Source organism: Pseudopipra pipra, chromosome 3 (assembly GCF_036250125.1).
Source record: "Pseudopipra pipra isolate bDixPip1 chromosome 3, bDixPip1.hap1, whole genome shotgun sequence".
Lineage (NCBI taxonomy): Eukaryota > Metazoa > Chordata > Aves > Passeriformes > Pipridae > Pseudopipra > Pseudopipra pipra.
Window position 1 is genome coordinate 111497603 of NC_087551.1, and position 21908 is coordinate 111519510.

At 36.3% G+C, this 21908-nt stretch overlaps 1 protein-coding gene across 11 annotated transcripts in view; it reads left to right on the top strand.

The window, feature by feature from the left end:
* Nucleotides 1-21908, top strand: part of SUPT3H (SPT3 homolog, SAGA and STAGA complex component) — a 307173-nt gene that overhangs the window by 27249 nt on the left and 258016 nt on the right. The window lies entirely within an intron of this gene.

Sequence of the window (21908 nt, forward strand, 5' to 3'; positions counted from 1 at the left end):
TGAAAAACGGACTTTTTTGTGTTGTACAAAATATTAGAGGAGGGGCAATAAGTGTCAGTGACTCTGGATATAATGTGAAAACAGGTTGGATGTGGAGGATGTATTTTATCACTTCCTAATTGTTTAAAAAATAAGTAAATGTCTCAAGACACAAATAGACTTTAGAAACTACGTAGCCAGGGGTCAGACCTAACAGGCCCAGCTAATCCAAGCTGGCAAGTCCTATTGTGGCATACATGGCATAGTTGCAACCTGCCATGAAGTACTGAACTCCTTTGCTTCTGATTTCTCCTTGTCTTTCACCACAATGCTAAGGAAGAGTTGATTACCAGTAACTTTTTAGTGACTTACTCAGTTCCTTTAACCTTTTCATGTTGATCATGGTTTCTAAAACTGTTACTAATATCTTACTTTCTCCCGGTGTTTTGGGATTTTTTTATTCCCTTCTACCTTGAAAGGTGATGTCCAACAGGCCAAAAAAAACCAACAAACGAGTTCTTTTTGAGCTCTCATCAGTGAAACATGCAGAAGCCATTTTCTACTTTTTTCTGTGTACAGCAGACCTGATGGTATATCTGAGAATGAGCTGAACACCTGGCCCCCATTTAGCTTGTGACCCTTTTTAATTTTTAGATTTTTTTCAAAGTTACCATTCTTGAGAAGATTATTCACCTTTTTCCAATCAGCTGATTCTCTAAGTCTGCACTTTTACACTGGTCTGTTTAATCCTGTTAGTTTTGGGCTTTCTCTAATTGATCCAGTCTATTGTGTTGTCTTCAAATGTTTGTGTCTTCCAACTTAATGTCATAGTAAACTGCAGTAAATACAGTTTCTGTTCTCTCATCTCTGCTGAGTATATTAACCTAAACAAAACTGAGCATAGCATATCTCTGTGGACTCTTAAAATATCTTGTATTTTTCTTGGGAGTCATTGTTATCAACTACAGTTTGCAACGCTCTGTACTGCAACACTTACTCATTTCTGCCTTTCAGGTTCCCTTGGATAATATATAGGCAGCATAATTTTTTTTCCTGAGGCCAAGTTGCTTTGATTATTAGTGAAAAACAGGCAGCAGAAGGTCAGTTTCTCTGTGAAATTAATAATTTAGGTTGATACGGAATTATTTGTTATTAATCCGTTTTGCTTGTATTTGCACCTTGCTACTCTGCATCTTTCTGGGTTGACTCTTTCAGTCTGTTCAGAATCTCAGTTCTGGCAGTGGTTTCAGTGAAGAGTGTCTGTATGGAGGCAGATGCAGGACAATACTTTGTATACAGTGTCAACTCTGCTTTTAGGAAACTGGCTGAGAAAGCACAGTAATCAGCTCTTTTTGTTCAAAATCCCATGTGGTGCTGTTGCTACAACCAAGCCAGTCAGTGAGTTTTCTAAAATGTTTTGAATTTTTTTGAATTTTTAGTTGCAGCCCAAACCAGTTTTCTGATTGAAAGACCTTCAGGATCCAACCCAGAGAAGGGAACAGCTATATTTGGTGATGGCACAACTGTTAGCATTGCTTTCCTCAGGTTTAAAATATGCTTACACAAAGAAAATGGAAGCATTTTGCTAACAGTATTTGCTAAGCATTTTTCCAGCAAGAACCAAAATTACCAAGTCCTGACGTTGTGAGTCATCAGTGTGCCTTTTTAATATTTATTTTTTTTAGAACAGAGTTCTTAAACATACATCAAAATAAGTTAACCTTGGGGACAGCTTTACTTTGGGCTAAAACACACAGATGCTCAGCAAGGCTGAACTGATGGTGCTGTTTGTAAAAGTTACGCTGTTGTTACTGATTTCTGTTGTCATATAAGGGTCATAACTATGGATCAGTATTTTATGGTAGGTACTGAACAAATGTATAACAAAAACGTAATCTTCAAAATTCCTGTTAAAGAAATGAAATATTCAGTTTTTTCTTAAGCTGTCTAGAATTTTCAGGTGGCTCTGGCTTCTGTGTGGGACCAGGACCTCTGAAAGGCTTACCAGATAACCACTGCTATGTGAAAATCAGACGGCTGAAAAACCTTTAGGAAGGTGCTCATGTTCTTTTTGCTCACTTTGAAAGCAGAAGAATATGATTTGTGATCATAACACCTTCAAGTAGGTTTGGAATTGGCTTGTTGTGGAGCTGTGCCCTGTTCTATCAGAAAATAGAGCAAACAGTAGACTAGCGTGAAGATACTGGGAAACACCCTTGGAAGAGAACACCAGTGGCCAAGAACTGGCATTTGAAAATGGGGCCTGACCTGTGCTCCTTTCTTTCCAGACTTGAGAAGATCAGAAGCATGAGGGATTGAGAGCTGAGTGCTACCAGACAAGTTTTCCAAAGTCAAAATATTTCTCTGTGAAATGACGTTCTCCTGCTGCTTTCACCATCAGAAAATGCGTGGAGAATCATTAAACCAAAAAATAAATCTGCTGGGAAATGTGGCAGAATTATCAGAATTGCCATGAAAACAAGCTGTGTTACAGAAATTATGTGTTGCCAAAACGTGTGTGTTGCCTGACACTTGGTGCTCCGGCCCCCCTGAGCCTCTGTGCTGTCACCAAGGACAAGAGTTTTCTGGTGCTCCTCTCTTTGTTGTATAATCCCAGTTGCATGCCAAAGATAGCTTTTCCTTATCTCTTAAGGCTTCCTACTGAAGTTCATATAAAGCAGCCCAGAGGCTGCTGCCTCCTGACTTTGTTTTCCCTTGCTCAAAACACCGAAATCAAGTTTCAGGGTTCCTGAGGTATCACAGTTGCTTCTCTAATAGTACGAAAATTTGAGCAGTCAACTGTGTTGCTTTTTACAGACATCTATGGATATATATGTGTGAGTATAGAAAGCTGCAATTAAGTGAAAATCTGGAGGCAGTTTTTCTGTGTCAGACCTGTGCAGACAGACTCCCTCAGAGCTGCTACTGAGGCCAGAGCTCCTGAAGGTGAACATGCACATGTTCTGTTCCATCGGAACAGAGCAAAAGGTTCCCTACGTGAGTTCCTGGAGGGACCGTGGATCTCCCCTGCCTAGATGGTTGTTGGGAAAGGAAAGAGTTTACAGGTTAAGAGCATGAAGTTAGTTTTCCACCATCTGACCTTTCTCACATGCCAGCACACAGCAGCTTTTCTGTAGCATCAAAGGATGTTATTGTTTGCCAGGGTAACCGTGCTAATAAATCCTCATCACCAAATATGTACAAATGTAGCTATTATGTTATTTAAAAAAAACCTGTGCTACCATAAGTAGTTTTATTACTGTAACTGCATTTAAACTAGGCCTTTTTCCATCCTCACTGTCTGTAAAAATTTGCATTTCTGACGTACTCCACTGCTTTTCAGCATCACTTTAATCCTTCCTTAAGGTGCACTGTAACAGCAGGTGACAACAGTTCTGTTCTGTAATGTCCCAGTGGAAGAGAGGTACAGCTCTGGGCACCAGGCTGTTAGTTATAAAGATTTTGGGATGTGTATCATCTAAAGGATGTTTTTTATTGTAAAATCTATATGTTGTTGTGTCTTCCTCTTGCTCCGTTAACTGTTACTCTACATGTATTAAAGCTGAAATCAAGTAACTACAGTCTGTGTCAATGATCTTTATAGGATCTGGTGTGAGTTACTAGTTATTTATTCATGAATATTGTCCCCAGTCTGTGTGTGATAAGTGGTTGAGTGTTCTCAGGCTGTGGTAGAACAAAGCAAACTGGGTTTGCATGGAGGCAGGCACTTATCTGGTCACACTTGATCTTCATGTGAACCATGAATGAAGGTAGAACTAGGCTGCCCTTAGAGAAATCACTGCAGGTCATATTAAGGTCTTAGTTTCATCAGGTTTAGGAAAGAGTAAGGCTCACATCAAGGGATATTTTGTGTGTAGATCGTTGCATATTTGGGTGCGGATTCATCTTTAGAATATTTCTTAGGAAAAGTGGATGAAGCAGCAAAATTAGTGATGTAAAACTTAGCAGTCACATTAGTCATGTAATAATCAAAATTCAGTCTCTTATTGAGAAAAGACAAAACCAGTCTGTGCGAATTCGCAGATCCAAGTTTTGTCCATGTGCCATGTGTTAATTACAGTTCATGGCTTTGATGTCCTAACCTGTCTACCTTGTGTAGATGAGCACTTATCTCACTAATGAACTGGTTTTTGTCTTTGTAGGATTGCTTCGTGTTTCATTGTAGATGAGAAAGAATATCAGGGGTGCCTAGACACTGTTATCTCCAGTAGTACTAAATCTTCCTAAACTTGATGACTTGTGTTACAGTGTATTGCCCACTGAAACTGTACCTGGCTGTGCTTCTTTCTGTTATGAAGACTAACATGCTAGAATTTCATGCTGGCAGCTATTTCTGTTTGTTTCTGGTGGTGTTTTGCCTTTTTTTTTTTTTTCTTCCTTATACCAAACACCTCTCACACCATTTTCGTTGTAACATAAATGTATTGGCTTTTGTTTGACTGACTCTGCAGTCACTGTATTCACTTCTGCTTTACTCTGAGATTTACCATAATGAGCAGCTCGGAGCAGTTTGCTTTCTGAAAAACAAGTGACTCCTGGTAATGCTCAAGTGTGGTTTCTAACATTCCAGAGAACAGCAAATACTAAAACACAGTATTTTTTCCAACCTGAGCTTCAAAATAATAGAATATGGATCTGGCATCAAGAAATACTGATTTGAAATATGTATGAAATAGATTTCTAATGAAGAGGAAATTCGAGAAATACTTCTTTAAAAATTCTGGTGAGATACACAAACCACCTTCTGTAAGCTCTTTGAATATAACTAACATGCTGCTCAGTTTATTCAAAAAGGACTGTAAATTCTGGAAGTTTTAACTTGATATGTTTGCAGGTAACATGATTGATGTGTAACTCTAGAATGAAAGGGGTATTTAGAATCTTGGCTATCAGTTCACCAGTTCTTGTTCCCTAAACAAAGACAGGTCAGATATTAGTCTTGTCCTCTGTAAGTGTTGCAGTTTCTACCTTCATCCTGTGAATACAGACACATACAAACTCAGAAAATAGTCTAACATGCAAATGCCTATCGATTATTAAATAGGTATAAACAGGATAGTGGAGGGGGGGGTTGCCTATCTGTCATAAGATTTTTTTTTTTCATAACTTCTCAGAGGTATATCATATTATAAATGCATTAGAAATGTTTTGCTCTGAGGATATGTAGCATTCCTATAAAGGTTAAATCAATAAAAATGATTTGGCCACATTCCTAAGCATGGCTAGAACAGGTAGCCCGTTGTTTAAGGTACCCTTGAATTTCTGGATCAGATTATTATGGTGCAGCAAAAAGCCTTACTAAAGGCTTCTTACTGTCTGCAGACGTTCTGTGTTTCTGTGTGAAGATATCGTCAGCCTAAAAAAACCTTCAGATTTTCCGTGCTACTGAAAAATAAGAGTATTTTTAAGTGTAGAGGTCTCAAATGTTGTGCTGTGTGTGCTGTTAAGTTTTAAAGGAAGTTTTGCAACAAGAAGGGGTGAAGACACATCAGTAATTGATAACAACCAGGTATGTAAAGAAGAGAAAGAGGCATCTTTGATTTAAATCAGTGTTGAGACTAGTAAAATTGTTGTCCATGTAAGTACCTTTATTAGTTTGTTTAGATTTTTCTTATTTTATGCATATCTGATCAAGTAAAAAAGCCATTATATTATGTATATTTACTATATCTGGCCAGTTCAGTACGCAAGTAAGATTATAAAATGTAATGGTAGAAGACTTCCAACAATTTGTAGTTCAAATTCTTCTAATTTTATACAAAGCTGATAAAAATTTAGTAGCTATTAAATAGTGTTTATTCAGTGCATCTGGTTGATTCAGTAGTCAGTGCTGAAGTCTCACAGTAGACTGTTTTTATAGGTTTAGTGCATTTTAAAATCTTTCTTTCACATTGAGGAGCTACTGTATATTATTGTTCCAGGGCAGATTTGTGTCTTACACTGAGTGTATGTGCTGTGCATCCAGGCTCCTGACATTTTTATATAGGTTTTATGGAGCACAAGCTTACTGTAAGAACGTGTCACTAATCTTAGAGTGCAGATTCTATGGGTATTTTAAATTTATTTCACTCAGTCTTACTATGCCCTCTAAGAATGCTGGAACTGAAAACCAGTGCCTTTTTATCTTTGTTTCTTCCTTTTTTATTTTATTTTTTTTAAGTATGTGGAAAAAGGTTATACTACTCTTGAGTTATATCCTAAAACGTGAAGAGTAATTCTGATGATGAAGTACAAAGCCCACACTCCTGGTCACCAGGACTATGTGTCTCAAGATGTTTTTCAGTTGTGAAAATTTGATCAGTGAATTAACCACACATCCGGCTACAAACATCTTTGATCAGAATTGGGACATTCCAGCTCGTGTGTGTGTGTATGTAAGCTGGCTCCCTCGAGTAGGTTTTACACATGTGCACTACATATGTGCCTTGAAATTAGTTAGTGAATTAATATTATAATTCAAAGTAATAAAATTACACTCTTTCAAGCCTTTGTTTTGTACCTCCTGAGTATTATTATAATTTATCTTTTTATCTGGGCAAGCTCAAGTCTTCATTTATTTTAAGATGTGTTAATGCACAGTTAGGTAGCTCAGCTGTAATTAAGATTTTGCTTTTGCTTTTAAAGGTAATATTAAAATGTTACTTTAATGAGCTTAGAACCCCAAATTATTATGAGGTCATGACTGAATTAATTGCTATATGGAATAACAGAGAATGATTTTAGGTCCTCTTCCTGAAATGCTGTAAAATTAAAAGTTGTCCCAGTGTTTGCATATGCAATGCACAGTGGTGCACTAGAATGAAACTATTCCTGCTCCAGTATGAAAAGGATTTGCACTGTGGAAGATAAGTTTGTTCCCGTTTGAGGCTAAACTAAATTTGTATTACCTAGATGTTACTTTATTATTGACAAATAACTGGACTTCTTCTGAATGTCGGTTTCTTTAATAAAATGTCAGTATCAAGAGTGTAACTTCTGAATTTGTTTTAGTGTTTCTGTTTATGCTATTTAATCAGAAAGGGGGAAAATAAAAATATACTGAATAGCAAGAAAAATACAGCACTTAGTTTTGAACGTACAGAATTGGGTATAAGAGGGGTGGAAAGGAAGCAAAGTGAATGCCCTTTATGTAGAAAATCCTTTTGGGAAAAGGGAACATTTTTACTGGTGTACACTAAGGTACGGTGCCTAAGTAAATAGCTGCTGCTTTCTGGTGCTGTCAGTTTTAAATAAACCAGTCATTGTTATGGCTTGGTTATTCCACAAATACCCAAACGCTGCAGAGTTAAACTTTGATACCACTGATTGGAAAAATGCAGATGATGGAGTCTCCTAATGTGAATTTATACTGATGGACTTACTTGGAGGAAATAAGTTTTTCAGCTTGTGTTAAGAAGTAAGTACAGTGCAGGCTGTAGTGCTCTGTCACACAGCTGCTCCTGTGCTGGGTATTATACAAGAGCTGGTAGCATTAATTCATCAAACTCTTGTTAATAAAGACTCGCTAAGCTGGACCAGATGTGTCCCCTCAGTGTTACAGAGCTAAAGTGACACTTTTTAAAAGAAAGTTTTCTGTTTAAAGATGAAGGATTCTCAGTTGAATAGATGATGCTTTTGAGTGAAAGTTACTCATGGAACTCATAGAAAATGCTGCAAGGACACAGATGCCACAGCACTTCAGTGTTATGGCTCACCTAAAAGGCTTCTGGGGACATGATAAACTAAAATAGCAAATTCTGACATAGTCTTCAGAATTTTTTTTGTACTCCTGTCTTAAAATGACTTAAGTTATGTTGAATCCTGTTTAATTCATGTAAAATTATTCTTGCTGATTCTACATAAAGATTTGTGTTTGTAGTCAGTTACTGATCTATTATATTATTAATACAAAAATACAGTTGGGAAGTAATACCAGTCCTTGGCAGAACAACTCTGCATTCGTATCACAGTTCTTCCAATGCCGGGATGATGTGCCTTATTTTTTTGAACTCTTTCAGTGGAAATATACTGTGTCAAAAACACCAGCTGACCTACAAATAAGACTCTTTTGGCTAAAATGTGTGTTTTCACTTTGAAAGTTGAGGTGAGTTAAAACTTGGCCAGTCTAATGTCCACAAAAGCAGTTTCTCTCGTCCTGGGACTATGAGAAGAAGCAAGAAGATACCAAGAGACTGACTCCCAGATGTCTTTGTCTGAAGTATCACAAGTATTTTAAAGGGAGTACTTCTGCCATCTACACAATTTATGTAGAACACAATAATAGCATTAATCCTTTTTTTAAACAAATATTAAGACAAGAAATAGACTTCTTTTTTTTTTTTTTGCAAATACAAGACCCTGGCAAGTTCCTCCACTGCATATTAGCAGAGTTAGATGTGAAGAGTGGTAAACATTCTTTGGGGTACTGCTGGCAAATCTGAGCACAATAGCACATTCTCCTTTACAACTTCAGTGTTAGGGTAGAAAATATTGTACCAATAGAGAAGTCTTCTACATTTACACTGTTACTGTTTTGTTTTTTTTTTTAACCTGAATTTCAAAATTTTAGAAGTATAAGTTAGTAGGAATTAGAGGCTTGACGTGTTTACATGTGCATGTTTGCACATACACAGCTCATTAACATTTCTTAAAAGAAAGAATACCCTGTTCTAATACCACACATGGACACATTAAAATATCATGTGTTTTTAACTCTGTCGTTTCTGATTTGTGCTTAAGTGAATTACAGGTATTCTGAGGGATTAACACTCTCTGGCAGGGAATGTACTTAGGCGTAATCATTTATCTATATTGTTTTTCCTTAACAGAAAAACAAACTTTTCTTTTGCTCACATATATATACAGGGTCATATATATTAAATGCATCTGACAAAGATTCAGTTATTAATCACTTGTAACATCACCCTGCTCCAATTTGTTACCCCGGAGCCACTTCCCAGCATATGGTGCTTGCTGTAAGTGTGTGTATGTGCATACAGAGTAAAACTCATCTGGGGAGTGTTAATTGTCCTTGTGATCAGGGCCGGGTCCTTTTCTTCTGAACAATATTACATTATGTAACTGGCAGTGGCTCTGTCTTTCTGTTTTAGTAAACCACAGAGTAGATTTAGATCTAAGATATCTGACCATGAGGGATAAGTAAACAATGGTTTGGCACACTTACTGTTCAAATAAATTCAGGGGAAAATAAATGTATTTAAGGTCATCAGCTTTTAACTTTCCTTAATCAAGAAAATGATAATAAATTGTAAGTCATTATGAAATGCTAGCAATTCTGATGCAATTTAATACATAAAATAAGCTATGTGTATCAGAAATATAGTAACCATATTTGAATGAATTCCTGCCAAAAAATTTTGCCATGGGGTTTTTAGCTATAATACATTAAAACTTAAAACTATTGTTAATTCCAGAACTGCCTGACCCTAATGAATGTGGCATTTTTAAGAGACAGCAGAAGAAACTGTTTTTATCCTTTGCTCTAAAAATAAAGGTAGTTTTACTGGAGATGAAAAAATATTCGTAAGGAGAACTGTTAACACAGTGAATATCAAACAAAAATACCTTACTTTTTAAAGCACTCTGTGTACTTAAAGGAGAAATGTAGCCTTTTCCCCTTTAATATTTTACTATCCTAAAATTAATTTTTATAAATAAAAACATTTAATAAGGAGTAGGTTGTGCAAAGTAACTTAATTGCTCTGATTAAAATGACTTCAGCAGTTCAAGTGAGTCAGGAGAAAACCTATGGATTTTTCCCTCCTGGGGCAAGTTCATACGTGAAATAGGAAACTTATAGCTACAGAAGAAGAAGGCTAGAACAGTACACAGTATGGTAACAAGCAGAATAAAAAATATACAGGAAACAGATGCATGAATAATGGATTTTTTTTTTTTTTAATTGGAAGTGTTAAACTGTTTTACGATACAGTAACTCGAGTTTATTTTGTCTTTGTGCTCATCTTTAAAATATTCTCTTTAGGGTGTGCTTTTCAGTATGTTAAGTGGTAGGTCTTATATTTATTTGTAGAAGAGAGCGTGTTTATGTAAGGAAACCTGCTCTTAGATTTAAGCTTTATTAACTTAAAAACAAAAACACCTGAGAGCAGACGATAGAACTCCTTAGCTTGTTTCCCATAAGACTTTAGAAGGCAGTTTGAAATTAAGATATCTAATAGAAATTAAAGCTATTTTACATGGAGTGAGCAAAATTAATTTTGTCAATAACAGTCGATTCTTGTGGGGGTTCTGTGGTGGAGGAGGTGGATGTTTTCCGCGCTTTGTGGGTGCTGCTTTCTCCGGATGAAAATCTGTGGTTAATTCCTAAGTCTGGCAAAATTTACAAGGAAAATCTCTTTGAAATAAAGCTCAGTCTACTAATTTATTTCTGAGTATGCTTATCAGAATAAATGTTGCATTTAGGCAAATTAACTTTTTATATTGAAAATAACAGTTGTATATTTTCCCGCTGCAGTTTCTTAACTGCTTGTATGAAACTTGGATTTTCTCAGTGCTGAAGTCAAGACCTTAAAATGCTTTGGGTTTTACCATCTTAAACTCACTATTTATCTTGAGGCTGCCTTGATTAAAATATTATATACTCTAGGGCATTTTAAACATGGCAATTTATTGTAATTCTTATTAATGGAGTGTATTTAATGAGTTTTCAGAACCAACTCCTTCACGTACAACACACAATGTTGATTTTTATTGGGTACATAGAAAACACACTGATGGTCTGATTTTTCGGGAGGTGCCCAGCACTGACAGCTGCCCTTGGCTCCTGTCACAGCCAGGCAGGAGAAACGCTGCTGCTCAGCACCTTTGCAGCCTGGCCAGCACGGGATAATTCCTCCCTTCCCTCTCTACTTTCATTTCCACTGCGGTGTGCTGAACTCGAGCACAAAATAACGCCAAATTTTGCTTGTATTTTCAGCATCTTGCACTTAGAGTTTTAGAAAGTATATCTTCTTAGTTGTTATTCATGTTGCCCGTTGATGGGTGTCTGCCACAAGGTGTGACAGTCCTTAAACACAATTATCTGGTTCTCCTGAACTGTCTGCGCTGCCTAATTACCATCTTTTGCAAGCGTTATTTGCTCCTTTATTTTTCCCTTTTCACTTAAATGGATGCATTATTAGATGTTTTGTTATTTACTTAAGACTGCTCTGAGCTTCTTGTTCATAAAGTGCGACTCTCTGCTGAAAAGCAACCGAGAAAAATAAAGGTATAAGGTGCAGCTTTAAGATTAATATAAGCCTGACCATGACCAAGAAATCACACAGCTTGAGAGGAATTTCAGTATTATTGTTATGCTCTTAATGTGGGGTGGCAGAGCCTTTAAATATTTCTGGTAGAGTAGTTAATACAGCATGGAAGTTTGATATTTGTACAGTTTGTAAAGGAATTTGAGGTGTTACCCTATTTTGACTTCAGTTTTCAAGTATGCACTGGTGCATCATTAATCATAGGAAATGCAAAAATAAATAATATAGTCCCTTTGGATTTTTCATGTGAATACTTACCTTTTCCTTTTTTTGTATATACAGTTGAGGTATTTAGGTAACCCCTAACCTTTTGCTTCAACAAGGAGGTACAGTATAAAAATATTACCACAGTCTTCATATGAGCAGTTCTCTCTAAGAAAACCTCTAGATGAATATTTATTGAAAAAAAGCAAAGTTGCAATACAAAATGACTTAGCTTGGCCTGAATATTATATTTTAGACCACCAGTGAATAAAATTAAAAGCACATGGATTTCGAATAACTAGAAAAGGTTGTAATTGATTAGCACTGCATGAAAGTATTGAAGTAGAGTAAGTTTTGATTTGTGAATGGTTCTATTCAATAGAGATTAATCCTGTATGTTTGATAAAATCTTAGTGCCCCTAATGAGGTTGGTTTTTTTTTTCCCTCTCCCAGTTTATTTAACCATCAGATATTTCAGTGTTCTTCTAACAAACTGGAACATTTTGATCTTGCTAAATTTTACATCGATGTAGTTGATTTAAATAACGTTGGCTATTAATAGTCCATTTGAGACAGATAATTAAGCAGATCAGTGCATTTTGCTGCCCAGGAAGCCTGTGAGTGGTGCAGGGCAGTTCTGCAGGGTTTGGGGCTCTCAGATACCAAAAGCCTCAGCGTGAAGCTGCCGCTTTCTTGGTGCACATGAGAATAGCCATTATTGCATAGTTTGCACTATTATTTTTTTAAAGTCCTGGTATTTTAAATTATATTTTATGCAAAGCACAGTGATTCCTGAGATTTTGCTTAGCATTCACAATAATATGGATATGTTAAACAGAGCTGGAACAGAGAGAAAACTTCTGCTTTCTATACATAGATAATCAGAAATGATTTGTTTCTGTCTTATCAATATCCTAATTAAAATAAAAAACCCCTAAGATTCCTTACCAAATAATAAAGCAGTTGAGAATAGAGATGTACAAAAGGTTTGGGTTTTTTTGATGACTAAATAAGAAGGTATTGTAGAGTATTTTAATATAAGCAGAGTAATTTTTTTTGTTGTAACTCGAAGAGTTTAGGTTTACTGTGTCTCTCTGTTGGGATCAGCATCCAGAAATTACATGTGAAATAATTGATTGAATTATAAGCCAAATTGGGATCTGATTTCCTTTCGTCACAGAAATCCTCCTATTCAACAGAATAGAATTGAAAATGCCTTTTTTTTAAAATTGTAACTGTTGTTGGAGGCATTTCAAAAAGATTTCACTCGCTGAAATACTTCGTATAAATGATGTTTCCTAAATTTTATAATAAATAGGCTGTTCGGTTTTTGTTTTGTTTTTTTTTTCCTTAATGTTTATTTTCAGCCATTTTTCCCCCCTTCAAACGCTATGGATGTGAAGACAATAGCCTTTGCTGGTTGAAATGAATCCACTTATTTTTAAAAGCTTGAGAAGGTTTACATGGGCTTGGTGCAGTCAAAGCCTGGGTATAACTGACACAAGGAAAAATTGGGAGTGAAACACAGTATCTAGTTAATGCAAATGCACTAAATTGAAGAGGAATACATATGTTCACATGAACAGGAAGGGATCCTTCCTCGTTGCTACTCTTGTTTTTCCCTTTTATATGAAGTCAAAACCACGCAGACAAAAATAAGTGGAATAAAAATTTTGGGGAATACGGTTAATGGCAAAGATTAGCAGCGTGCGGGTTAATCATAGCACTGTTTTCCTGCCCTATTACGACTTGTCATTATGTTTCATCGGTTAATTCTTGATGAGAAACAATTAAATTCAACAGTCCTGAAGGGAGAAAGGAGGACGTGGGAGCAGTAGGAGATGTAGACAGTACAGAAAGGAAGAACAGATTGTGGGCTCTGACATGCTACTGTGTCATTGAACAGCAAATTCTTGAGTAACTTGGGTCTTCTGGCTTTTCTTCTTTTAAAAATAAACTCTCTCTCCCTTTTTATAAAAGTGGGTTTTTAAAAGCGTTGTCTTTAGCTCAAGATATATTGCTTACACATTGATAGAGTTGATGAGATTTTGTAGTCCCTTGCATCTGTTGTTTGTCTCCAAAGTGAAATTTGGGTACCCAGCCCTATTTGGTGAAGTTTGGGGCAAGTATTAATCACAGTATCACAGTACTTCCCACTCGCTTTAGGAATTATCAGAATTAGGTGAATTAAACAGTCAGACTCCGTGTTTTGATAATTTTAGCCAACTAAGTTTCTTCTAATCTCTTTTGGAAGTAAAAGCAAAAGAAAGTCCCTATACATGTAAACTGTATTTCCTGTTGTAAACACTGGGATAATGTGGTCTGGCTGTGCTTCTGCTGTGCTCCGTTAAGACACCAGTTTGGGTAGAAAAGTTGCTTTACCGGGTTTGTGTTTGCATTTCAGCTCAGTATTCAGGGTATTACAGCTGCATGACCAGCCATGGGTCATGGTATCTCCTCTGGTATCTATAGATCATGTACTAAATTGGTTTTCCTTCTGGCAGGAGCTATTCTTCCTTTCTGTTCCTACCCACGGTCTTAGAGCTTATTCATGTGCTTAACTGGGAACCAGTCAAAGCGTGTGAAGTAGGAGGGGTAAAAGGAACCCCAGTCATCAGTTCATTACAATAATGGGGATGTATAACTGAAAATGGTTCTGGCATTGTTGTTTTTCTTAGAAGGGGGGCAAGGGAGGAAAAGAAATAGGTTTAGCTACGGTCCCAATATAATTTCAACATGATGGACACCATTAAGAAAATCTTGTAAGTTTTCACTATTTTTTTTTCCTAGAGCTTTCAGAGTTTTCAGTTAGTCTTCCTGATCTGCTTCAGTAAAAGATGCTTTGAAAAAATTTTGTGACTATGCTTCTTGCAACTCATCAAGAGTGACCAGAATAAAGCATTTACCAATGTGCTTTAAAATATAATTTCATTTTACTTGCAGATGAATCACTTAAAGTCATGTTCAGTTCTATTTAATATTTGTGAGTGAGATGCTTTCTATTGATTCTAAGTCTGTATCTGAGATAAAGAAACTTTTCAAAGTAAGCAATGATAGAGGTGCAATTTTATAGTGTATTCATGATTTTTATGAGCATTTCTATGTACAGTGTGTATAAATAATTACCTCAATATACATATATGATTTCTTAAAGGAATCTGTGTTTACAGTTCAGAATATTGAAGTAAATATTTGGCAGTGCTCTTCTATACAGACTTTTTAAAATCCCACTTTCAATTAAACTTAAAATTCACCAGCATGTTAGATCATGTATTTTTTTATTTCATAGCTTAATATTTTAATGCATGAATGTTTTGCCTTGTTCATAATAAGTGCAATGAGAAGAATTTGCTTTTACAATTGAATATATTATCAAACAAGCTTTGCTGTGAAATGAGAGCAACTAAGGACTAGAGAACTGCAGATTTGCACTGATAACTTTATCTGAGATATATGCTTAAAAATCAGATGTCTAGAACAATGAAAGGGCAGTTTTGGGTAGGATGTGCTGCCATATGCTCCCCACTACTCATTTTCATCCAGTTTAGAGAACAAGCAGCCTGAACTCCTGTGATCTAAGTCTTTTACAGTATCTTTCATTAACCAGTCATGGTGGAAACATCTGAAAGTGTTACCAGAGTTCTTAATGAGATTCCCTGTGCTGTTGTTGATTAGCTCACAAAGTATTTTATCTTTTGCCCTAAGATAATATTAAACATTTCACCAGATCCCATCAGACCCTTCCAGATTTGTGCAGCTACACCTTGACCCCGGTGACAGCTGAGCACACACCTGCTGTCAAACACTAAGGACTAAGCCACCGACTTCCCTTTGCTCAGCTTGTCAGCTCTGTTAAGAACAAATTTGTTCTTAAATCTGCACAAGTTATTTACAGTTACTACCTCCCCAAAAAACCCCAACAACCAGGTATACTGTTTTAACACTAACATCCCATTCAGCATTTCTTAGTTTAGATAACTCTAGCCAGCATTGTTGAAAGAAAACTCCCGACAAGGGCAAACAGAAGCTCAAATATTGCAGCACTTACCCCAAAAGAAGTTTTGCTGACATGGTGTCACTGAGCTGAACAGGCTGTTTGATGCCATAGTCCCTGTCGGTTCACGCGGAGCTTTCACCTCCTGGTGTAAATACTTCTTGGATCCTCAAACTGAAAACACAAACCATAGCCAAACCTTGTTTTAGTTTTACTGTGTCCCTGGATTGCATAGGCTCTAGAGTTGGTTTTTTCCCTGTCAAAAAATTGTGTAGCACTGGTAACATGTGAAAAGCAAGGAAACAAAACAAAAAAAAAAGAGAATGAGCAAATATTTGAAGGACCTACTATTACTGCATAGACTGTGGTTAGAGAGCACTTACTGACTCTGTTGGTCTCAGTGGCTGGTAGTGACCTGCGGAGATTAACCATTTAAAAACCAGAGGCTTCCTTGCTGTCCTCCTGGAGAAAGTTTGCACCGCACTTGTGGTTCTGTGGTTGTTTGTGAGGCGAATGAAGCATTCACACAATCCAAAAAAGCAAAAGCTTTAAAACTCCTTTTTTTTGCAAGCACTGTTACTGGAGCGAGCGAGTCATGTGGCTGTGACATCAGAGGACTCCAAGTAGGACTGCCTACACTGTGGCTTTTTCTTTCTCTCCTTTTTTTTTTCTTTTTTTTTTTTTCTTTCTTTAATTTTTTTTTTTTATTTTTTTGTATTTTGACAAAAGGCCCGTGGTAAGGCCCTTCCTGGCATCAAGAGGGATATAGTTTTTTAATTTTTGTGACTCATGAGGCTTTGGAGAGAGTACAAAATGCTGTAAGAGCCCAAACTTCTGTACAGTTAAAGCATATGGACAGCAGAACTTTATTTGTACTCTCAGTTCAGGTTCCCCCCACTCTTCTTCCCCCTCCTTTTTTTTTTTTTTTTTCCCTTCTTATTTTTCCCCTCCCTTCCCTCTCCCTCCTCCATTACTGTGTCTGTGGAAAAGTGAGCAAAATTGGCACAAGTGGCTGTGTGAAATTCTGAACAACAGTGATGATTTACAATAATTTACATCTTTGGATTGTATCACGATCTTGGGTCTGCTTCATATTTGCTGGGTGGCTGGATTCCTTCTGTTTTACTTTTTCTCCTTGTCGTCTTATACTTGTGAATCTGTAACTCATTGTAAGAAACTTTACCTTTGCTAAGGTCTAGTAGCAGGCTGCTTGTTGGGCTTGTGTTTTTTTACTGTAATTGGCTGTCACAGGAGTGTTAGTCTGGGGATTCCTTTGCAAATCCTAAATCATGACTGCCTTGCTTTACATGCCTTCAAAACTGCTTGGCAGTTTTATGTAATGCAAATTAAGGGCAATTATGTTTCCTTTATATTTGGGGCAAAATATGTCATTTGGATATCAGAAGTAGTTGAGTGCTGCAGCCTGAGAGATGCTTTGGAATACCGGTGTTGGGAGGGTTTTCCGTGGCCGTTGTGTGGCAGAGTGAGCTGTGAGGGTTGGGAGGATTTGATTGCTCTGACATTAATTACTGCTTATTATACTTTGGGTGTTTAAGAGAAATAGAACAGTCTCAAACTTTTGGGGAGACTATAAATAACTGCTAATTCATTAGCTAATGTTAACACTTAGTTTTAAAATGAAACATAAATTTGATGCATATGTAAGGTTCAGATACTTCATATCATCTGTGTGTGTGTGTGTGTGTAATACTTTTTCATATACTTAACATATTGTAACTTTGACTTTGATTGTGTAACATAAACCCTGACTGTACTGGAATGGAGTGGGTTAACAAAAGCAGTATTTTTTTGTTTATAATAGAGGCTTTGAAATAAATTGCAAAATGCTGTGTGTAGTAAGGAATAATGGGCACAGACAGTGTGTATTAGTAGTCTTGATTTGCTCACTCAGATTCAGAACAAAATTGGAAACATCTTTGAGAAAGTATCTCATTTTTTTGCCTCTTTGGGCATTATATCTAGAACTTTTGATATTATCCCGATTGTATCACAGATGCACTGTAGTTTTTAAGTTTTAGCTGAGTGAGTTTAATTTTTTCCTTTTTTTTTTGGTCATATGTTTTTTTGGGGACAGAAGAAATGTGTAAAACATTTTCTAGATATTGCTCAGGTTTTATTTGTAAAATAAAATACATCTCCTTGAAGCTGCCATCCCTCCTTTTTTTGTTTTATTTTCCTTTGTCCTCAGCTTTCTCAGTAAGAAATTGGCCAGCAATGGTGTGATATGAATAGCTGGAGGTGTGGGTGGGGAGCAGGTTCTCTGTTTTGTGGGAATGAGAAAAATGAGAAAGGAATTTTTTTTTTGGTAACAAATACAGATTGTGTTTTGATTTTTGTTATATATTTATCAAAACAACATGAAACTGTTCATAAAAACTGCTTTCCTAATAATTATTTTAAGGTAAATTGCATTGTTCTTAATTCAGTACCTTGAAAGTTATTAGATATTGCCAAATTTATACAATTCTACCATAAAATGAAAAAGAAGAATTCTGCAAATAACCCATCTCCTTTGAAAATAAAGATGATATTTAATTCTCCTAACCATGGATTGCTTTTAATTTTTTGTATTTTCACAGTATGGTTAAGAACATCAGTGAAAAAAAACTTAGAGGTATAAAAATGATGGAAAGAATGATAGTATTTTTATATATACAGAATATATTTGTGTGCATTTATGTTTTAATCAGCTTGTGATGCAGCAAAAACTTTTGGAGGTTGCTGCCTGTTATTTGTGGAACTCTTAATTGTGAGCTCAAAGATTTTTCAGCTACAGTTGTGCATTGAAGATATTTATCAACTCTTTGATGGTAGGTAGGTGCAGTATTTTTATATAACAGATAACTCATGTCTTGATCTAAAATAATTGTTTCGATTTATATGAAAAAAGTTGTTTGATTTTTTTTTAAAACTCCACAATTTATTCTTAGCTCACATCTTTAGTATCAAAATATTGAACTTCCTAGAGAAGTCTGAATTTAAAAATTTATTGCATTGAAATGCTCTGCTCAGGCTTTCTCTGGAATGGCTTTTCCGTGCTTTCACTTGTGTATGCAAAGTTAGAGAATAACTTTGTTGCTGGTTTGATATGATACCTTTAAGATTTTTTTTTTAATGTATGTACTTTTTTACCTGTTCAGATCAAGAGCGCTACAGCAATGTCTTCATCTAGTAAGGCAAAATCCATTAAAAGCAGAAAAACAAATAGTGGAACTGGGTAATGGCAGATGTAGTTTGTAGAAAGTGTCACTGAAAAAAAAAAAGGCTGTTTTTTTAGTATAGAGACATTTTAAAGCCAAACTTGGAGACCAAGTACCTGTGAAACCGGTGGCTTCTTTTGGTCTAGTTTGCACTTCTAATGAAGCAGATGCAAGAATCCTGAAAATCCACTGTATAAACCAGTGCCTTGATTGCAGACGAGCTCCTGGCAGGCTCTTGTTTAAAAGGTAGATCTGCGAAAATGGAAGTTCACTTCTGAGTTCCATAGGGGATGCTTTGAGTCACAATTCCACTCACAAAGGAAGTATTATGCTAAGGAATGTCTCCGGTAAACTATGAGCTTGATCTTTGACGACGAATGAAATCTTAAAAGTCAATTGTAATGCAACACTAAAAGATAATTACATCTTTCACTGGTTTTGAAACGTGTTTTGGAACTTTTAAGCTGTGCTTTATTTCCAAACATTTTGCCTTATGTCACTCAAAAGGTCATCCAGCGTATAAACAGTGTGATACCCTGCTGAAAGTTTATTTGTATTTAAATGTTTGTTTCTATGCTACAACTGGAATGGTATAAATATTCTGCTTAGAACAGCGTGATGACAAACTTGTTAAATTGCATTTGCTTGCAAGTTTTACGATATATACTATAACGAGATCCTGATTTTCATAATACAGAGAGTCCTGGTGCAGTTTCCTCAGGTGCAGGTATTCCCTGTGGGTGTTGGTAATGTATCTGTTTCCACTAGAGCAGCCTCTATTTTTTTCCTTTAAGGAGTGAAACCTCTCCCCTTGGCTCTGTTTTTCAAACTGAGGAGTAATTATAATTTTTGGAGGAAGAGGACTGTGTTTTCTGATGGTTCTTAGCCAATACATTTAACATACTGTTCAATTTCAAATACTTGCACGTTTTAGGAAACTTTTGTTGTTAGACTTGGATATCTTGTAGACCTCTCATTTCCAACATCTCTGTGACAGCTCAAGTGTGCTGATACCACTTTTATACAAATCTGTTAAAGCAAAAGCTAAAACTGCCGGTTGATTAAAAAAAACCTGCAACAGCAAAGTTATTTTAGCATTCCTTCAGTTTGAAATGGTACTTATTGGTGTCTGCAAGCAAGAGCAATGAACATCTGAGTGTTACTGCTGCCTTTCCACGATGACTTTGTGTTCTCTGCCTTAGAACCTTTTTCTAGGTAAGATACAGTTTGAAGTGGACAGTTCCCAGGACCACTGAGCACATAAAGGGGGAAAAAGTGCTGTTACATTTCTAGGGTAAGCAAGTGTTGTCTGTTTTTTGTACAGTGCAATCAGGCTACTGAAGATCACATTAAACCTTAAACTGAGCTGTTCTTTAAATTAAGAAGATGGTCATCTCTTACCCAGTGAGTACGTTATGTCATAGCAAGTAGTAAAAATGGTTTTCATTTCCTTTGAGTTGCCAGCTCTCTCACTTCTTCATGGCACAGCAAAGATGTTTTCCAGTGAAATAATCTAACCCCTACTCAGGCTTTGAATAAGGGGCTACGTCTTAATGGTCAGATGTGTCTCACCTTGATTCTTCCTGCTGCTCAGACATTTTTTTTTGGCAAGTATTACTTTTCTTATGTTCCTCAAATACATGTCTTGTAGATTGTACAGCAACTGAGGAAAAAGCCCTTTGGTTAAATGCACCCATTCTAAACAGCCAATATATGGTGTTTAAGATCATCCTAACCTTCTAGCTATTTTCTCCTGTGTCTTTTTTTTTTCTTTTTTCTTTTTTTTAAAGTCAACTTGCAGAAAATATGGGAAACTTGTCTCATATAACAGCTGAGGATGTGGCTAGGTTAAGGCAGGAAACTGCTACCCACAATGCAATGTTACATACACTACCACTTAATAAAATTTATTTCAAACATGCTACTGACAAAACCAAAGAAAAATAATATCCTAACTATGCTAGTTAGTACACTAAATATATCTAGGGAAAAGTGAAAGTAATCTCTCCAGAGCCTTTCTTGCTTCTGGGATACAATGCTACTGGTAGTTAAACCAAGGCAGATCTCAGAAGTTGAAAAGTAGTGACCTATTTTTAGAAAATATTCACATTGCTCTGGAAATTAGTGATTATGTGCTTTTTAATAACAGTCAAAGTTATTTTATATAGGCAGAATTCAGATAAGCTCTCTCCTTAGATTTTTCTGGTTGGCAAAATATCCTCTTATGTAGTTTTAAAACTGGCAGCTTTTCGTGCTCCATCCCATTTTCAGTGAATCTTACCTTTGCTGTAGCCAAGCAGCATTTTACCTCTCCCTCCCACTTAATCTATTTGTAGGTTGGTGTGAAAATATTTTCCATGTCGTGTGTGGGAAAGGAACTGAGAAGAGGAAAGTTCATCTTCCTTGACTGTATGAAGATTTAAGAGCTCTAGTTGTGTTATTTGGTTGCCTGCCGTTTGAAGAGTGTAGTCCTTTGTGAGAGGTAAATAAATTAAGTTGAATTCTAAGCTAAATTTAATAGACTTGAATCTTCTGTGAATATTTCCAAATCTTGGACAGAGATATATGAGGTCACTGATGCTGCTGTGCCATAAATGCCCTGAAAATCTTGTTCTAGATACATTCTGGTTTCTGTTTGGTTTTAAATGCATGTATGTTAAGGGTGATCCTCTTACAGAACATTTTTGAAGCTCTTGCCTCTATAGTCAGAGAACACTTATCAAGAACAGCTGCTGGAGTGCTGTGGATCCTATCCATGGACTCATGGTGGTCTGCTGAACAACGTTCTTCAAGTTTGACAGGTGAGACAGAGACTCTCCAGTGCCACTGCTTTTGGATGAATCTAGCTGTGGTTGGAGAAAGTGCATCTTGCCAAAATATATGGGTAAGACCACACACAGCCTTTAAAATAGTTATTGTAAGCTTATTTTTAGGCAGTATATGTCTTGACAGTTCTTTTATTTGCATGCCAGTTTCACTGCTGCTTATAGATTTTTTCATTTATTTTAGTAATGGCAATTGCAGATTTAGATCTATGTTTGTAAAGCTTTTGCACAACATTTACACTGGAAAAATACAGACTTGCTACTTTCAAACCTCAGTCAAGATTAGAGAACAGATTTTAAAAAAATGTTAAAGCAGAGTATTCACACTCTTCAGATTTGGTGTCAGTGTTTTTATATTCAACCCCATTTTCAGGGGCATAGTTCAGCAATAAAAATT